The sequence below is a fragment of the Eretmochelys imbricata genome, chromosome 2, assembly GCF_965152235.1.
Source record: "Eretmochelys imbricata isolate rEreImb1 chromosome 2, rEreImb1.hap1, whole genome shotgun sequence".
Lineage (NCBI taxonomy): Eukaryota > Metazoa > Chordata > Testudines > Cheloniidae > Eretmochelys > Eretmochelys imbricata.
The window spans coordinates 215,941,043-215,959,521 of NC_135573.1; positions in this window are offsets into that span (position 1 = coordinate 215,941,043).

The following is an 18,479-nucleotide window of genomic DNA, read 5'->3' on the forward strand; positions in this document are numbered from 1 at the left end:
CACAGATCCAAGTTAATCTGGAAGGCTCTGATTATATTAATCAGGTCTATTAATGTTGAACATTTTCCCTGAAGAGACAGATTAAGGTCATTAAGGCTATCAAATATATCAACTAGGTATGCCAAGCAGAGAAGCCATTTCTTGTCACAGAACTTTTTGTTCAGCTTGTTTCTCTTTTCACAGGAAAAATTCCAACATCTCTTCACAAAGTATAAAACCACGCTTTAATGTGAGTCCCCTAGAAAGCCATTGGACTTGAGTGTGGAAAGGGAGAATTTCATATTCACCACCCATTTCATTGCAGAGCTCTCAAAAGAGAGGACCATTCAGAACATACACTTTAATGTAATTCACTGCCCATATACCAGCATCCATCACAGCATTAAGGCACATTGGCAATGTCTTTGCAGATGGGACTTAACAACAGATTCCACAACGAGTGACAATCACATTAGGTGACATGCACTTCACCTTCTGCTGACAGCCAGACCGTGTGCCCATCATGGCTGGAGCATCTTCGATACAGATACCACAAATATTTTTCCACTCAATGCTTTTGAAAAAGGCATTCACCTTTGTGAGCGGGATCCCAGGAGAGCCAACTGATGTCACTGAATTAGGGTGAACTGTAAAGAATGGGGCAGAGAATCTCCAAAGCTGGTGGATATTCCAATACTTTAATTTACCAAGCCAGCACAAAACAGCTTGTATAATACCTCACTGGTTACCCAGAAGCCAACAACACAGTTCTCTTAAAGTAACCCAGCCTTAGGCCTCCACCCAGACACGCAAGTCAAATATGATGAAGATTACTGAAAATCTTATTCATTATATAAAAAATTTCTACTAATCCCAAAAGATCGGATGCATTATCTCCCAAGTTAATGAATATTCCAGATTTACCCAAATAAAATTGGATGTAAGCATGTATTAACTAAACTAAAATTTATTAAAAAAGAAAAGAGAGTATTGGTTAAAAGATCAGTATACACAGAGACATGAGTACAACCTTGACATTCAGATTCATAGCAAAGATGGTGAGCTTTGTAGTTGCAAAGAGTTCTTTCAGAATTTAGTCCATAGGCTATAGTGCAATGTTCAATATCATATTCAGGGTGTTCCAGTTTAGGACTGGGATCTCAATCTTGTGACTCAGACATCCTCTGATGAAGCTTAAGCAGATCTGAGATAAAAAGGATTGGGACCCAAGACATCTTTATACCATTTAAAGCCTTCTTGTGACTCAGAGTCCTCAGGTGAACAATAGGCACTCGTGGACACTTTGAAGTAGGTCTATTTCCTAAGCATCACTGGTAATTATCCACACGGATAAACATCAGGCAATTGCCTGTTTTTTCACCATTTGCAAATCATAGAATATCAGAATTGGAAGGGACCTCAGGAGGTCATCTAGTCCAATCCCCTGCTCAAAGCAAGATCAATCCCCAATTTTTGCCCCAGATCCCTAAATGGCCTCCTCAAGGATTGAACTCACAATCCTGGGTTTAGCAGTCCAATGCTCAAACCACTGAGCTATCCCTCCCCAGATGATCTGCTATACATTTCAAAGAGATGAATACAGCGATATCCTATGTTTACAGTTCATTTAAATGTTAAGATGGCCTTTTGATCTCTGAATTAACAGAATACAGCATAGAAAGGGACTGTTTGATTAGATTGTTAACCTTTAACAGTTGTGACAAAGTTTCTCCTCTACCTTGGTGGGTCTTGTGCTTATTGGCAGATTTGCTCGCCTTGGAGCTTCACAGCAGCCCTCAGTTTGGCCATTTTCATGAACCCACAGTCCAGGTCAACTCCTCCTGTATCTGACCAGGAGCTGGGAGGTTTGGGGGGAACCCGGGCCTGCCCTCTACTCCGGGTTCCAGCCCAGGGCCCTGTGGTATACAGCTGTTTAGAGTGCCTCCTGGAACAGCTGTGCAACAGCTACAACTCCCTGGGCTACTTCCCCATGGCCTCCTCCCAACACCTTCTTTATCCTCACCATAGGACCTTCCTCCTGGTGTCTGATGATGCTTGTATTCCTCAGTCCTCCAACAGTAGGCACTCTCACTCTCAGCTCCTAGTGCCTCTTGCTCCCAGCTCCTCACACACACACCACAAACTGAAGTGAGCTCCTTTTTAAAACCCAGGTGCCCTGATTAGCCTGTCTTAATTGATTATAGCAGCTTCTTGATTGGCTGCAGGTGTTCTAGTCAGCCTGTCAGTCTTAATTGTCTCCAGCAGGTTCCTGATTGTTCTGGAACCTTCCCTGTTACCTTACCCAGGGAAAAGGGACCTACTTAACCTGGGGCTAATATATCTGCCTTCTATCACTCTCCTGTAGCCATCTGGCCTGACCCTGTCACACTATATATATGTAAATAAACAAAAACACAAACATTATCTACCAAAATGTCTTTTAGGGTTGAATTTGGATCATTTATCCTGCAGGATGCTTAACCCTTTGTGGTCATCATCACAACCTTCTTGAAAATGGCCTGTGATGTTGTGATTGTTCTTGTTCACAGAATAAGAACTCATCTTTAACATTCCCAGCATTAACATACCATACAAACATTATCACTTGTGCGCAGTGAGTAATATCAGTAATTTCATCAAGTTACAGGATGAACATACCGAAAGCAGAATGTTTAATTTTGTGGACAACTTGTTTTTTGATATCTTCCGACATCTCACATATTCTGTGTTTCACAGTGTCATTCGATGTAGAAAGTATATTCAACTTTTCGGCAGTATCATTGCCAAGGCTAAGACACACAGTATTTTTGCACGCTGGCAGAACAAGCCTTTCACATATTGTATGATAGTTTTTGTATGGGCAACATAAGAGGCCTCCACAGCTGAGGTCGTTTGCTGTTGGAAACTTCCATCTGCATCAAACCTGGCTTTCTTCGTTGCTTCTTCTCTGGATTGAAAAAATCCATGTTTTGATTTTTATGCTCAGGGTATCTTGTTTCAAGATATCGCTGCTGTTTGCATGGTTTTGTCGATTCAGCAGACAAAATTTTGCAGCAAATGACGCATTGTGGTTTTTCCAATACTAGAGATCAGGATGCCAGTAGAACATGTTTAATGTAAGACTCGAGATACTTTTGGTTTTTAGCAGTTTTGGCAGTATTTTCTGAAGAAAGTATGTGCCTGTGTGTCTGTCTGTTAAATAATAAATTACTTCTTCAGCTGCTGAACAATCAAGCGCTTTAATGTAGTCTCAGTCCCAGGGCCAGCCATAGGAAAAATGGCGCAAACTTCTATTCAGAGCCCTTTCTTTGGAGGTGGAGCAGGGCTGGAGGTGGAATGGAGGTGGGCATGGAGCTGGGCTGGCCAGAGCCATGGCTCAGAGCCCCAAAGCCTCCAACATAACCACATTGCAACCTCCTGAGGGGTCATGACCCCCAATTTGAGAACCAATGTGTTGGACTCACTGTCATTGAGATGGGCTTCAAAATGTTAGACCTTTCATACCTGATTCCCAGCAATACAGAGTCTTAATTTATTCAGAATATCAAAAATATTACAAGTTCAGTTCCACTTATCCTTTCTCAAAAACAGGATGCAGCATAAAATAGAAACTGTTAAGAGATGGGTGACAAGAATGGTTGAGAAAGAAAAACTTCCATATATGGAGAGACTGAACAAAATTGGGACTAATTAGCTCAGAGAGGAGACAAGAAAAGATAAAGGTGTACAAGATAATGAACAGTATAGAGAAGGTAGGATGAACAAATACAACAGGTCTGATCTTTCTCAAATACAACAGGAAGCATTCAATTACACTGAAAGGCAACAAACTAAAACTAATACAGGAACATAAATTTTACACCGTACAGTTTGCCTGTGGAACTTATTGCCATGATATATCAGAGGCCAAAAGCTTAGCAGAGTTCAATGGAGGACCAGACATTTATATGGATAATGAGAACATTTCAAGTTACAATAATAAGGATGAAAAAGAAGTCGTCTTCCTCACCCCCAACCCCAAGGGCAGATTCTCAGCTGGAGTAAATTTGAACAACACCATTTACACCAGTTGATGATGAGCTGTAAACAGTTTTGTAAGATTCTGTAAAATTTGTTAGTCTCTAAGGTGCCACAAGTACTTCTTTTAGTTTTGTAAGAGAAATTCATGCTTCAGGGTACAAGCCAATCTCTAATGGAGGTTAAAAGGAAACTCTTCCTGTGGGCATGGTACATTAAGTGCCTACTGAAGGCATCTTGTTTGCACTTTTGTCTGAAGCATCCATTATTGGCTACACTCAGACTATTCTAAATTACTTGAATCACTGGTCTGATCCATTATAGCAATTCCTATATTCCTAGAAACGCAAATATCTGAAGCTGGAGCAGGATGAAACCTACCATACAGTGGTACACTGTGCTTTTGATTGCTGAGACCACTATCAGTCAGTGATATTTAACCCTGTGCCTCCTCACAGAACTGCTTGAGGCAGTTTACTTTAAACTGAGTTACAGTGCTTCAGAGTCTGCTTCAGCTAATGCAGGATTGCCTCAAGAAATGACAACTTAATATAAAACCATTGACAGGAAAGACACTTGCAAAGGGTGATGTGAAGATCCACTCAATCTTTCACTGAACCCTAATGAGTACTGCTTGCATCTTTAACCATGACATCATTTTGATGAATGTACTTTTACTTTATATTTTTGTTAAATGCATTATAGCGATGTGGGAGTACCACCATAGTTAAGGTTGCAACAAGACATCTGTTTAAAGATCAACTTTTCTAAGGCCTGGTCTACGCTACAGAGTTAGGTCAACTTAACTCTGAAAGCGTCTAAACTTCAATGGTGTTCCTACTGATGTAAGTCACCCACTACCTTCACATAATAACTCCAGTCGGAGAAAGGCGTAATGTTTGGGTCGATGTAGTTAGGACGACACAGTGTCTGTGTAGACGCTGCATAACTTAGATTGCCTGTTGGCTGTCCGCCCCACCACAAGGGGCGGACAGCCCAGAGGCCCAGTGCCACCTATCAGTAAGGGATTGGGGTGGGGGTGGGGAGGAGAGCCTGAGCCCAGCCACCTCCTAGGTTCAGGCTGTCCTCCCCTGCCCCCCAATCTCTCACTGGGAGGTGGCCGGGCTCAGGTTCTCCTTCCCCCCACCCTAATCCCTCACCAAGAGGCTGCACCAGGACTCCAGGCTGTCAGTATCCCACAATGCCCCACAGTGTCAGTTTCATAGATTCATAGATATAACGGTCAGAAGGGACCATTATGATCATCTAGTCTGACCTCCTGCACAATGCAGGCCACAGAATCTCACCCACCCACTCCTGCGATAAACCTCTCATCTATGTCTGAGCTATTGAAGTCCTCAAATCATGGTTTAAAGACTTCAAGAAGCAGAGAATCCTCCAGCAAGTGACCAATGCCCCATGCTACAGAGGAAGGCGAAAAATCTCCAGGGCCTCTTCCAATCTGCCCTGGGGGAAAATTCCTTCCCGACCCCAAATATGGCAATCAGCTGAACCCTTGAACATATAGTTAACATTCACCAGACAGATACCCAGGAAAGAATTCTCTGTAGTAACTCAGATCCCATCCCATCTAACATCCCATCGCAGGCCATTGGGCCTATTTACCATGAATATTTAAAAGATCAATTAATTGTCAGAATCATGTTATCCCATCATACCATCTCCTCCATAAACTTATTGAGTTTAATCTTAAAGCCAGATAGGTCTTTTGCCCCCACTGCTTCCCTTGAAAGGCTATTCCAAAACTTCACTCCTCTGATGGTCAGAAACCTTCATCTAATTTCAAGTCTAAACTTCCCAATGATCACTTTATATCCATTTGTTCTTGTGTCCACATTGGTACTGAGCTTAAATAATTCCTCTCCCTCTCCGGTATTTATCCCTCTGATATATTTATAGAGAGCAATCATATCTCCCCTCAACCTTCTTTTGGTTAGGCTAAACAAGCCAAGCTCCTTGAGTCTCCTTTCATAAGACAGGTTTTCCATTCCTCGGATCATCCTAGTAGCCCTTCTCTGTACCTGTACCAGTTTGAATTCATCCTTCTTAAACATGGGAGACCAGAACTGCACACAGTATTCCAGGTGAGGTCTCATCAGTGCCTTGTATAATCGTTGTAAAATCTCCTTATCTCAGTTACATTGGTGGAAGCGCTCCTGGTGAGGACACGTGCTGCTGACAGAAGCAGTGTCTGTGAACATGAAAAACCGCAGTAATTATTGCAGAGGCTGTGCGCCAACCTAACTTAGGTCAACTTAATTTTTGAATGTAGACAACTAGGCCTACATATTCAAAACTGACATACTTAGTCAGATTTCTTTGAAATTTGATTTGCCTCAAGAGGGTGCAGAGTAGGGTTAGTAACCAAAATTTGGAGACATTTAAGCAAGGATTTCCAGAAATATAAGCCTTGAAAAAATAGCAACTTTCAAATAAGTCGCTAGGTGGGGGCAGAGAGGGTTGCTCAGAGCTAGAGATAAAACTATAGATGCAATGAGGGTCAAAATGGTCTCAATCTGACAAATTTTAGTGTATAGCACTCACTAAATCTTTGGGAAACCCAAACTGAGAACAGTGTGTACACCAATGTACATTTTTACACCGCGCAGGTGCCAATGCAGAAAAACAGCCAGAGGTTTCTATTCCCACCATTTTATATACTTTAAAAGGTCACTTTTGTAAGTGTTCTAAAATCCAAACCATTAATGGGTTGGCTCTGAAATTTGGTGTGCCTTACGTGGGTGTGCGGTAGAGTTAGGGATCCAAATATGGGGTCATTTGACCAAGGGATTGCCAAGTTATTCCAAAGGATTAATCAAGTTTGTTTCCTTCTGTGGCCTTCTACTGTTAACTAAGAGGTACTAATGACTGGATGAATCACAGACCTCTTGATGGCTGTAAACTCACCCTTCAATTAACATAACCAAGGATAAATTGAACAAAAACCTCCATCTAAAACAAAAGGAATTTTGAACTGAAAGGCTGGAGGTTGATGCAATTTGAGACTCAAGGGTGGCAGTTTCTTTCTGGGGGAATGTAATCAAAGTGTTTGGGGAAACAATGAGACATGTGAATCCTTCCTGGGAGGAGGGGCAGAGAAGTGGACCAGAAAAGGGAGATGGATGGTAGGGGAGGCGAGAGAGGTTGGGGTAGGTGAGGGAGGTATGGCACCCCCCAGCTCTGACAGTGCACTCCAATACCTGTGTGTTCTGCTTCCTGCGAGTGACGGATAGGGGTTTGGGCTACAGCAAGGCAGGAGGGTTAGGAGGAAGGGGTTACATGGCAGGGGAGTTCAGAGAGTTTAGGGCCTCAGTTGAGAGAGGAATGGCACCCCCAGCTCTTCCTTCTGGGCACCCCAACCCACATATGCACCCTACTGCTCGGCCAGTGTACCCCAACCACCTTAGAGCCCCAAGTCTACCAGTGCACCCCATCCCTCTACACCCTTCAAAGAATTTAAGGGGAAAAATAGGCATGTGAATACCCCTTTCCTTCCAGGAAGCAATTAAAGGCAGAGGAAGGTGGGAAATAGGAGAACACCTTCTGAGATGGAGACGTTCTACTCAGACCTATTGTTTCAGGCTGTGTTCATTTCTATGTGGTGTTCTCTCTCATCTCAGAGAATCACATGGAGATGTACGGGCCACTTCACACCCTTCAGAGCCTCCTATGCTGCAGATCAATATGCAGAGGAGCCCTCTCTCTCTATCATCCTTCCATCCTTCCTGTTTAAAGGACAATACTTCTAAAAGGCTTGCACAGATTTTCTTGAAATTTTCTGTGCTGTGGGAGTGCAGAGTAGGGGTTTGTTTCAGCCAGAAGTTCTGGAGTCAAGTCCTTAAAAATAGCAATTTTCCAAAAAGTATCTGGGAGGACTGAGGTTTTTTGCACAGAGCTAGAGACTAAACTATTGCTGTGACGTGGGTCAAAATGGTCTCAATCGCAGTTCCCGGCCAATGGGAGCTGCAAAGCCAGCACTCTGGACAAGAGGCAGCATACAGAGCTGCCTGGCCACAGCTCCACCTAGGAGCTGAGCGAAGGGGATGTTGCCGCTTCCGGAGAGTCCCCCAGGTGAGTGCCACCCAGACCCTGCCTCACCCCGTCCCATGCCCCAACCCCCTCCCACACCCAAACTTTGCTGCTACTGTGGAGAGGGAGGCACGGAGGCAGGTAGGGAACCTGCCAGCCCCACCAACTCTCCACCCCTCAGCACCAGAGGGGATCCTGGGCCGTGCTCCACTGCCTGCCCCTGCCCCAGCACCCAGGCTACCTTCCCTCAGCACCTGCAGCGTCCCCAGGCATCCCCTCCACCCCCACCTTTTAGTCAGGGGTATACAGTAAAAGTCATAGACAGGTCACGGGCCGTGATTTTTTGTTTACTGCCTGTGACCTGTCTCTGACTTTTACTAAAAATACCCGTGACTAAAACGTATCTTTAACCATGTTTTAATTTTATGAGAAACTTTACTGTGAACACAGAAGAATAGTCAACAGCTATTCTAATCAAAATTTGGCTGGCAGATTTTCTAACGATGTGTGTTAATAGGGTGTATTGGGGCATTTATGAAAAAGGGCAGAGTTATAGGCAACCTTAACTGAATTTCCTGGTTTTCAGAAGTTTGAGTTTCACTCAATTCAGCATTCTGAAAGGCGACGACACACCACCAAACAACCGTAACTCTGTATTAAAGTAGTTTTTTGCCACTGAATAAGTTTTGTCTTCCAAATATATTGAATTCTTTTGTGGATCTTTAAACAAATGCTTGATCATGCAGGGTTGCAAAGATTCAGCCATTCTTCAGGCTGAAAGTAGGAGGATTAGAAGATACATGAATTGAAAGTAAAATGCCAGCAGTGAAAATAAGACATTTTGAAAGGTTGTACAGTTAAGCGTGGCTTGCCACATCTTCTGAGCAAAGTTTATTTTTTCCTTCCAACTAAGCAAACCGTACTATATTTAACAAGTCAGGGAGTCAAATTTAAATTGCTGCATCTGCTGTTCACTATGCATAGTTACCCTATAAAAGTGGCTGGCACCAGCCTAAATAGAAGGTGCCCTTTGGCCTGTGGAGACAATGAGGGTTTTGTTACTTATTCAGTGTTTCCCTGTGTTGGTGACATGTCCTTCACCACTCATATCTATTTTCTGAATGTATCATTTCCCTAAATGATATTTTGGTGCCAGAAATGCAGATTCAGAGACAGTGAAATGCCGTTTCTGGAAGTAGAGGTGGACATTTAGAGTTCTCAGATTTTTCTTTCATGGTATTGAGAAATAGCAAGTGGAAAACACTTCCACTACACTCATGCCCTTTACTATGTGGCTTTGTGATAGGTTTAATTAATAAGCTTCTGATGCATGCCCTTCACAGCTCTACACAAATGTGACATTTTGTCAAAATCCCATTAAATTATTTACGGACACTGATGCATTTCCCTTCGCTCCATATTGCCAACTGCCAGAGAATCTGTATGTCAAGCAAACTCCCCGTAACATTTCAGTCTAATCTCATCACAGTTCACAAATAAGCAGGGTTGAGACTGAATGGAAAACCTCCAATGAAAAGCCAGAATGCAGCTGGTAGGGATGGTAATTGCCATTTGTGCAGATAAGATCCTTTCCTTTGAGCCAATACTGGTGCAATGTGTTATTGTGTTGCCAGGGACAGTGAGATCACTAGAAGGTGCTATATGGAAGACTGGACTCACTGTTAGACCACCTCCTCATCACTGGATGTGGCATAGCAGTTCTCTCCTGTCTAGCATCCTTGCAAGCAGTCACTCCCGTCCATCTCTTCTGGGGAGTTAGCCTTCTGGTCTGGTCACAATTTAGTCCCACTCTTTCCAGGATAACAAAGTCCAACAAACATCCTTATCAAAAGGTCTTCAACCCCCAACTCTAGGCCCAGTGGTCCTCACACCCTTCTCTCAGGACTCTCCATCATCCTTGTCCCCTTTTCTCTGGCCTAACACACCCACACCAAGGGCTGGTAGGGGAAACCCAGGCCCTCCCACTATACAGTGCTTCAGCCCAGAGTCCCTCTAATCAGCAACTAAAGTCTGCTCTTTCAGATTCCTTACTGCTGCCTCCCTGGACTTCTTCCTACTGTAGCCTGTCAGCTGGCCTCTCCAGATTCACCCTTGTCTCAGAGCCAGGACTCTCAGGGCTCTCTGCTTACATCCCCCAACCAAATCCCAAACAAAAAATACAAAACATAAACCCACTTCTGCCCTCCTCAGACTTGACCTTTCATCTCTCTATTTCTCAACTGAATGCCTCTCTGGGCTCTCCTGTGAAAACCCAGATGCTGCCCTGTCATCAGGGCGCACCACTGGGAGCCTACAAAACCTCCAGTGGCTGTTCTATGTCTCTCCTAGCCTCCTGCCAGACTTCTTTATTCAGGAGAGGATCCCCAAGGCCCACTCTCCCTCATGGGCTTCCTCCTTGGCCCTCCCAATCTTTCCACTCGTTAGTCCTAGAAAGTGACTGTAAAGTTCTTCCATCTCTCCCTGCTGCCCGCTACTGCTCCAAACCTCCTCTGTTTAAATTAACCACCCTCACTCCTTGCCCAGCTCGGACTCATCTTTCATTAAGCCTGGTCTACTCTTCAGGTGCATCCAGATAGAATGCTTGGCCCCTCGGGGTCTCATTAACCCTTTCAGAGCCTGCCTGTGATATGCACCCCATCACATGCCCTCTTTTAGGGGAAATGTAAAAGCAATTTCCTGCCCAGTTACAGTCATTCAAGATCCCATGGGTGGTTTTGTTTGTTTGGCTCTTGTTTAATAAGAGTCCAGACTTATTCCCAGTGTCTTGGCCAAATTCCACTTAGTAATCAGATCAGAATATCATTAACAAAGATTCCCCTGCTGTTTTAACTGATCATCTCTCAGATGCTACAGCTGTCTCCTTCTGGCCTCCCTGTCTTACAAAAGAATTACTCAGAGGAACAATGTGAAATGTAAATTGATAGGGCAGAGACTCTGCTTGTGTGTCTTCTACCTGGACAAGCACAGTTGGTGCTTAGAAAGTAATAATCCAACATTATACTAAGGGTATGTCCACACTGGCAAGTTTCTGCAGCACACGTTATACCCCTTGTATTAAAATACTGGAATTAAATCACTGCTGCATGTCCACACTGTGCTCCTTGTGACACTGGAGTGCACCCACATTAGCAGCTCTGGCAATGGCAAAGACAGCAGTGCATTGTGGTAGCTATCCCACTGTGCAACTGGCTGCAGGGTACTTTAGGAAAGGTTTGCAATGCCTCTTGGGGCAGGGACAGTGTCATATGATTCAGGTTTCCCAATCCCATTGTTCCATGGACATCCTACTGCATTGCCAGCTGCTTTTTAACTGAAGGCGGGGGAGAGGAAGAATGTGTGACATGGAGTGTGTGTGTGTACTGAGTGGGGGAGAGAGACCATGTGTTTTGGGGGCAGAGAGTGTGTCAGCATGCGGTCTTGTAAGTTCAGACAGCAGCAGGAAGCCACCAGTCCTTAGGCAGGGGAAGGGGGAAACCCCAACATCAGCCCCACCTCCCTCCTTAGGCTCTCTGCACAGGAATCTCTCTCACTCACACACACCTGTCTCTGTGTTCAACAGCACGAGCATTCCACATTAAGCGTTTGCTTTGTGTCCCAGGGCGGATCAGCACAGCACACAAGGGCTGCCAGAAACGGTGCTTTGAAAGGGGAGGGGCGCATGTCTCCAGGGCAGCCGAGTTCAAAACAATGAGCAGAGCGGTCACCTGAGGCATTATGGGACAGCTCCGGAGGCCAATTACAGTGCAGAAAGCAACCAAGTGTCTACACTGGCAATAGAGCGCTGGAGTCTCTGTGCCAATTTCCCCCCCACTCCCGTAGAGGTGGTTTTTTGGCAGTGCTGCAACTGAGGAGTCTCTGCGCACAAAGTGGCTCGGCAGTGTGTACACGTCTGCAGTTTGACAAGCCCTAAGACTAAAATTCATTGTCCTCTTTGCTCACATACTTTAATTTAAGCACAAGCTTAAGTGCTTTGCTGAATCAGTGGCTTTCTGCAGAAGTGGCAGTAAAGCCAATGAGAGTTCTACATACAAGTGAAGGTCAGATATGGCCCTTAGCTTTGAAACTTTGTTTCTCAAATTCTTCCTTCTCTGCACAAGGAACTATTTGATTAAGGACTGTCTCCATGGCAGTGTCTGCTGGTCTTGGCAGTAGGCTAAAAAAAACAATAAAAGTGCATTTAAAATGAGACAAAAGAACAAGAAATAAGGGCTAATAAAAAGAGAAGTGTGGGACTTTTGTTCTACTGTATTTGCTATCTTTTGTAGACTGGGACCAAATTCAGAACACTGATGTCAATGGGAGTCATGCCTGTCCTTGTCAGGGTTGAAATTAGTCCTATTCTTGTTGTTATCAGGATCGGCGATGCAAAGTGAAGAAAAATGAATTGGATGAAGAGCACAATAAATTCTGGTAGAAAAGCACTCAATAATATACTGAAGGGATGTTTCTGGTTTTTTGGGGGGGAGGTTTTTTTTTTAAAGTGTAAAAAAGAATCTAAAACTTTTATTTCAGCATCTTGTATTATAACCAAAGAGACAGAACCTGGGCACGTGCACCAGTTATTTTTGCTCAGCTCCAGCAGCTGGCAACCTGGCTGGCCCCTGAGGACTTGCCCTCAATGAGGAAAACTTTGGGTGGTGCAGAACCACGATAGTGGCTTTAACCGCATAGCCTCTCCAAGCCGCAACATAGGGTATATGTTCTCAAGAAAGAGAGCATGGCAAGGACACCCCTAAATTCTTGCAGTTGCCTGCTGGCATTGCACACTGGGGGCTATGGGCATCTGGCATAAAGGAGAGTAATCTCAAGGCTATTCTATTTTATGCTAAAGTTGAGACCACAGTGGCCAACCCCAGAATCAGCAGACAACAAACTGGTTTAAAATGACCATTACCCCCATCTCTCCTGAGCTGCACTAAATGCCAGTAATATGCAGCCCACACTTTAGACCAGAACATGGAACACTACTAAATGTACACAGGAGGAAGGAAAGTGGGGGAATGCTGTATCCCCAGGAATCTATATAGTATTCATATACATATTCCAGGTATGCAAACATACATGTGTCAATAACTAGCAAATATTGGACCCAATGCTGAACTCACGGTGTCACTGAGTTGTAACTCCTCTGAAGTCAGAGTGACACTGCTGCAAAGCCAGGTTCAGTGAGATCAGAATGGGTCTCATCATGTTGTGCCATATGTGATAATGGGACCAACTGTAATAAACGCTGTTTAACAAATAAGAAAAAAATAAATCTATTTTTTCTTACGAGCTGTGGAAAACACATGAGAAATCTGCCTTTCTGAGCCAGTAGTAAGGTATATTACATTACAATTAATCCATTACAATCTACATATCACACGGACTATGCTGAGAGATTGTGCCACATACTCTCAAAGAAACTGAGAAACCACCTGATCAACATCCTATACAGCAAACAGGGAAAGATTAATAATGAGCTCTCAAAACTGGATACTCATAAAAAACCAACCTTCCACCCTAACTTCCCCATGGATAGATTTTACAAGAACCAGACAAGCCATTTACAACACAAACTTTGCTTCTCTACAAAGGAAAAAGGACACTAAACTATCTAAACTGCTACTTGCCACAAGGAGCCACAACAGTAGATCCCGTAACCCACCCAACAATATTGTTAATCTTTCCAGCTATACTCTTAGCCAGGCCGAAGAGTCTGTCCTATCTTGGGGCCTCTCCTTTTGTCCCTCCAGGCCCACGAACATGATACAGTTCTGCGGTGACCTAGAATCCTACTTTCAATGTCTCCGACTCAAAGAATATTTCCAACTCACCTCTGAACAACATACTAACCCACAGAATCCTTTCCACCAGCTCTACAAAAAGAAGGATTCAGCGTGGACCCCTCCTGAAGGTCTAAACAACAGACTGGACTTCTACATAGATTGCTTCCATTGACATGCAGGGGCTGAAATTGTGGAAAAGCAGCATCACTTGCCCCATAACCTCAGCTGTGCTGAACACAACACCATCAACAGCCTCAGGAACAACTCTGACGTCCCAATCAAAAGGCTGACAAAGGAGGTGCTGTCCTCATCATGAATAAGTTTGAATATGAACAAGAGGCTGCTAGGCAGCTCTCTAACTCCACATTCTACAGGCCATTAGCCTCTGATCCCACTGAGGATTACCAAAAGAAACTACACCATCTGCTCAAGGAACTCCCTGAAAAAGCACAGGAACAGATTTGTGCAGACACATGCCTAGAACCCCTACCAGGGGTTTTCTCTTTGCTACCCAAGATTCATAAACCTGGAAATCCTGGATGCCCCATCATCTCAGGCATTGGCACCCTAACAGCAGGATTGTCTGGCTATGTGGACTCTCTCCTCAGGCCCTATCCTACCAGCACTCCCAGCTACCTTCAAGACATCACTGACTTCCTGAGGAAACTACAAGCCATCGGTGATCTTCCTGAAAACACCATCCTGGCCACTATGGATGTAGAAGCCCTCTACACTAACATTCCATACAAAGATGGACTACAAGCTATCACGGCAAACCTGGTGGCTGACCTTTGTGACTTTGTCCTCAACCACAACTATTTCACATTTGGGGACAATACATACCTTCAAGTCAGCGGCACTGCTATGGGTACCTGCATGGCCCCACAGTATGCCAACATTTTTATGGCTGACGTAGAACAACACTTCCTTAACACTCGTCCCCTAACGCCCATGCTCTACTTGCACTACATTGATGACACCTTCATCATCTGGACCCATGGAAAAGAAGCCCTTGAGGAATTCCACCATGATTTCAACAATTTCCATCCCGCCATCAACCTCAGCCTAGACCAATCCACACAAGCGGTCCATTTCCTGGACACTACAGTGCTAATAAGCGATGGTCACATAAACACCACCCTATACCGGAAACCTACTGATCGCTATACTTACCTACATGCCTCCAGCTTCCATCCAGGACACACCACACAATCAATTGTCTACAGCCAAGCTCTAAGATACAACCGCATTTGCTCCAAACCCTCAGACAGAGACAAACACCTACGAGATCTCCATCAAGCATTCTTAAAACTACAATACCCACTGCTGAAGTGAAAAAACAAATTGACAGAGCCAGAAGAGTACCCAGAAGCCACCTACTACAGGACAGGCCCAACAAAAAAAATAACAGAATGCCACTAGCTGTCACCTTCAGTCCCCAACTAAAACCTCTCCAGCGCATCATCAAAGATCTACAACCTATCCTGAAAAATGATCCCTCACTCTCACAGATCTTGGGAGACAGACCAATCCTCACTTACAGGCAGCCCCCCAACCTGAAGCAAATACTCTCCAGCAACCACACACCACACAACAAAAACACTAACCTTGCAACAAAGCCTGATGCCAATTCTGTCCACATATTTATTCAAGTGACACCATCATGGGACCTAATCACATTAGCCATGCCATCAGGGGCTCATTCACCTGCACATCTACCAATGTGATATATGCCATCATGTGCCAGCAATGCCACCCTGCCATGTACATTGGCCAAACCAGACAGTCTCTATGCAAAAGAATAAATGCACACAAATCTGACATCAGGAATCATAACATTCAAAAACCAGTAGGAGAACACTTCAACGTCTCTGGCCACTCAGTAAAAGACTTAAGGGTGGCAATTTTGCAACAGAAAAGCTTCAAAAACAGACTCCAATGAGAAACTGCTGAGCTTGAATTAATATGCAAACTAGATACCATTAACTTGGTTTGAATAGAGACTGGGAGTGGCTGGGTCATTACACATATTGAATCTATTTCCACATGTTAAATGTCCTCGTGTCTTCTTGTCAACTGTCTAAATGGGCCATCTTGATTGTCACTACAAAAGTTTTTTTTTTCTCCTGCTGATAATAGCTCATCTTAATTAATTAGCCTCTTACAGTTTGTATGGCAACTTTCACCTTCTCTGTATGTGTATGTATATATCTTCTTAGTATATGTTCCATTCTATGCATCCGATGAAGTGGGCTGTAGCCCACGAAAGCTTATGCTCTAATAAATTTGTTAGTCTCTAAGGTGCAACAAATACGCCTGGTTTTTTTTAATTGCAATTAACATAATTTTTCTAACTTCAGGTGCATCCAGATAGAATACTTGGCCCCTTGGGGTCCCATTAACCCTTTCAGAGCCTGTCTGTGGTATGCATCCCATCACATGCCCTCTTTCAGAGGAAATGTAAAAGCAATTTCCTGCCCAGTTATGGTCATTCGAGATCCCATGGGTGGTTTTGTTTGTTTGGCTTTTGTTTAATAAGACTTATTCCCAGTGTCACAAGTACTCCTGTTGTTTTTTATTGCAATTAACATAATTTTTCTAACTCAGAATTCCATCTTCCCCAAATACCAATTATACATCTTTCTAGGTACCTTTCTCTTTCATGACCACTCTCATGACCACTCTCTTTTACATTGAATTGTGGTACTTAATCCCTTTATTTCGAGAGCTAGTATATTAGTAGTCTTGTCATTAAAATAGTGGTGGCAATTATGTATTATTTATCCTGAAAGACTATTGTGTCCAGGATCTATAACTGCTGCAGATGACTAATAATAATATAACAGATATATTAATCTGCATTTGCAAACCAGTGCAAATAGGATTTTACTCTTTGATGTCATTTTCAAATTGCATATGCCCATCCAGACCAGCTATTAATAGTGGGTACTCATTCAATGACTTCTAATTTCCTTTTCATAATACAAAAAAGACCAGGAAATTGACATTTTAATAGTTTGACAGAATCCTTTTTAGTGACTGGATGACATTTGTCCTTTGCTTTAAAAATTAACCCAATAAGCCCACTTTCCAAGACTGCATCTTTCTGCCTCCTCTTTAACAGAGGAACCAAATGAGACTGTTACCAAAGAACATTGCTAGTTTAGAAATGAATCAGCTAAAGTTAATATTTAAACAAGTGTTTCCTCCCACGAACACAAGTACTCTTTTCTGAGGTTCTTTCAAGTCTCTGACTAGGTATTGTCCCATGATATATCAGGAGATCAAAGAACAACTCTGTTGGCAGGTCAAGATTTCATTTCATGTACATTTGTCATCTGGAAGTTTCTCATAAACTATTCACACATATATCTGGCAGAAAGGAACAACTTACTAGGACTTGTGGGGCGGGGGAGGACAGATACTTTGGGCAAATTTCTCAAGCATAGGTACCTAAAGATAAGCACCTAAATCCACATGGTGATCTGCACAGCTGGAGCTTGGGCTTGGGCTGGGATTGGCCTGTGAACAAGACTGGCCTGCGGACAGGAACTCCGGGTGGCTGGAGCTGGTGGTCACACTGCCTGCCCGGTGCTCTGAGGTTTGGGGGGGTCCGCGCTGCCCATCTGGGGCCAGGGGCACACGGGTGGCTGGAGAGGGGGTGAGGACGCGGGAGGGGCGGGGGGGCGCATGCAGGGGGCGGGAGGGAACTATGGGCTCCAGCAGGGGAAAGGGGCAGGAGGGGTGGGACCTCAGGCAGAAGGGATGGGCTGGGCCAGGGGCTAGCGTCCTGGAGCCCAGGGTTCACCCTCTGCCCATGTATATGCACCTCATTTCTTCTGAAATGTTTTGCCATACCCTACGTGTAACATTTTAAGCAGTGAGCATAAAACCTATGTTTCCTTCTTTTTCATTGTGTCAGATCTCAGTTCAGAGACAAAGAAATAAAAATTCAATTTACAAAGAAATATAAAACTTGATTAAAAGAGGAAGCCAAGTTGTGCCCTACAGGCACTTCATAAGGATTTAGAGCTAGTCTCTCTTTCTGTTGCGTGTAGACCATCTCCATTATAGCCACTTGGCCACCACACCACAGGCAGGAAATGTGAAATTTTCAGGGTGGAAGAATGCAGTTTTTCACAGTGGATAAACACAAATTTATTCCGCACAGGAGCTTTTGTAATTATGGTACAATGGGAAAAGCAATATGTTAAATGGCCCTGAGTTTCCTTAATCCAATTGATGGGCTAATATTACAGTAAATTGTAAACTAGACAAATTCAGACTAGAAATAAGGAGTACATTTTTAACAGTAATGACAGTTTACCATTAGAACAACTTACTAAGGGATGTGATGGATTTTTCCATCACCTGAAATCTTTAAATCAAAATTGCATGTCTTTAGAACAGATATACTCTAATTCAATCAAAAGTCGTGAATTTGATGCAGAAATTACAGGGTGAAATTCTATGGCATTCCAAACAATGGTGATGTCAGTTTATCAGCTATGTGTGCATACTTTAAAAGATGGAGGATTTAATTTTTTCCCCCCTAAAGTGCGTGTGCAGAGCAGAGCTTTAAGGTTAGCATTGGAAATGGACCCAAGCCACAACACTCAGATCTAGATCTGAATTTGAAACAAC